This window comes from Triticum aestivum, chromosome 2A, assembly GCF_018294505.1.
Source record: "Triticum aestivum cultivar Chinese Spring chromosome 2A, IWGSC CS RefSeq v2.1, whole genome shotgun sequence".
NCBI classification, from domain to species: domain Eukaryota; kingdom Viridiplantae; phylum Streptophyta; class Magnoliopsida; order Poales; family Poaceae; genus Triticum; species Triticum aestivum.
In genome coordinates this window covers 2303485-2305995 of record NC_057797.1, presented here as the reverse complement: position 1 = coordinate 2305995, position 2511 = coordinate 2303485, and positions in this window count along the sequence as shown.

Genomic DNA, 2511 nt, shown 5'->3' with positions numbered 1-2511 from the left:
TGCCATCACTACTAGGGAAAAGCCTAGCAGTAGCGTTGGTTTTTGGCCTATCAGTAGCGCGGGTAGGCGCGCTACTGATAAGGCGCTACAGCTAATGCTTAGCAGTAGCGCCTACAGGCACTCGCTACTGCTATATCTACTTAGTAGTAGCGCGTGCCTAGTCAAGCGCTACTGCTAATTACTAGCAGCGCTTTTGAAAACAATCGCTACTACTATCATTCCCTATTCCATTTCTCTTGAATTTTAGGTCGTATTCATATACCTGTATACAATTTTTCATACAGTAGCAATTTAGAGATTGTTTTTATATCATAATGAGTTATTAAATCACTAGGTGAAAGAACCTTGGATTAGTTTCAAGTGCATGGATTCAAAGTAACCAATGGTCACTTTGGATCCATCCATTTGAAACTAATCCGCGGTTCTTTCACCCAATGATATAATAAATATCATCATCATCATCATCATCATCATCATCATATCATTAACAACTTATATATCATCATCATCATCATCATCATCATATAATTGGTCACTAGTCGTAATCACAAGTACTTCTCACATCTTCAACTCTAACACATTGTATCACATAATAAACATATTGTACCTCATAGGACCTACTACATTCTCTCTGAGGACCTACTATATTCTCTAAGGTAAAATAGCAAAAAACAAGATAGCCCCTGACTCTCCATTATGGAGAATGGAGATTATCATGTCTCCAATTCTTGCCTTTCGCTTAATGTTACTTCCAAGAACCTCCTTGCGAATGTCCAAACATTTTTTCCATTCTTTGATTAGCATGTGTTCACCGCTTTTAGAAATCCGATATGCACACAAGAGCTCCTTAGAATGACCTGGCTGTAGGTTCATAACAACAAGGCGACCATTCTGATACATCAGATGAGGCACACAATCCATTGGGATTTTCTGTTGAAAAACATAGTAATAACTTCGTAGTTAGCAATGATGTACTAGTTTTAGAAGTATGCAAAAGATGCACGGATGTCGTAATACTAAAAAATCTTACCAGGGTATCTCCATTGAAGTTACCGCGGTTCAACACGTGCACTAGTGGCACGTATTCACCATAATTTGGAGGAGTTTGATAATAGGTATTGTAATTCTCAAAAAAAGTACAATAAGCAATCAGATGATTTTTCTCCTTATAAGTTAATTCGGAGCCCTCAGTGTAGTGGGTTTTGTCTACCATCTTCTGCACACTCTTTGAAGATTCAAAATAAGCTGTCAATGGAAATAAGCTGTCAACTATTTTGAAATAAACAATATAAATTAGTTAATAACTATGTTTGAGAAACTCACATTGCGGTAGAATCGGAAGCGTATCAACAAGGACCCAAATGTCCATATTGTCTTGCTCGATGTCAGGATCACCAAGATCCATGGTGACCATCATACCCTCATAAAAACCATACATTTTGCAAAGTGCTTCCCAATTTTGGCAACCAAAATGGGTTACGCTCTGAGAATTGTACAGATTTACTTCAAAATCGATATCATGATGGGTCCTTAGGTGTATTTTCTTTGTTTGAAAATTTTCATGGTCTTCAAAACCCATCCTCTCCAAGACATAGCGTCTTGCATGGCATGGGATAAGCTAGTCGAATTGTAAAAGATGAAAATTAGACGTTGAAATAGTTGAAGTCATGCTTAATTACGAAAAAAAACTTGTCGTTGTTGCGTACCATTTCAACATCGAAGGTCTCCTCGAGCTTAATGCTGAAGCGCCGATCTCCATCCTGCTCAAGGAACCTGTCGCACATACCTCGATCATCGTGGCACCAGCTGCACTCCCCTGGGAGACTGTCGTCGTCCGAGTACGACATTTCCTACATTCATAATTCAAAGATTAAACTTGCACATATTCTAGCACAAGTCATGTCAGAATTCACGGAAAAATCCGGCATGACCTTTGCTAAAAAAGGACATATCGAGCGCCTGAAATTTGCCGGAACGGAAATTAATCAACACTCCGGCAAAACATAGGTCGGAGGTGTAAGCAAAACATGAAATAATTGCTTAAACTAAAAAATAACAACAAATATGGCATGTTCAACTAGTTCTATTAATTCAACTAGTTCTTACTATACTAGTTATTAATTTACTTACTATACTAGTTATTAATTTACTTACTATACTAGTTCAACTAAAACTTAACTAGTTCAACTAAAACTAAACTAGTTCTATTAATTCAACTAGTTCTTACTAAATATAAACTTACTATAAATAGAAAGAAACTAGTTCTTTCTAAAAATGAAGTAGTTCAACTAGTTATTAATTTACTTACTATACTACTTCAACTGAAACTTAACTAGTTCAACTAAAACTAAACTAGTTCTATTAATTCAACTCGTTCTTACTAAATATAAGCTTACTATAAATAGAAATAAACTAGCACATCTACTACTACTAATTAACATCTACTACTGCTAATTATACAACTAGTTTACTATCACTACTAGTAATTAATATCCACTACTTCTTAAAATC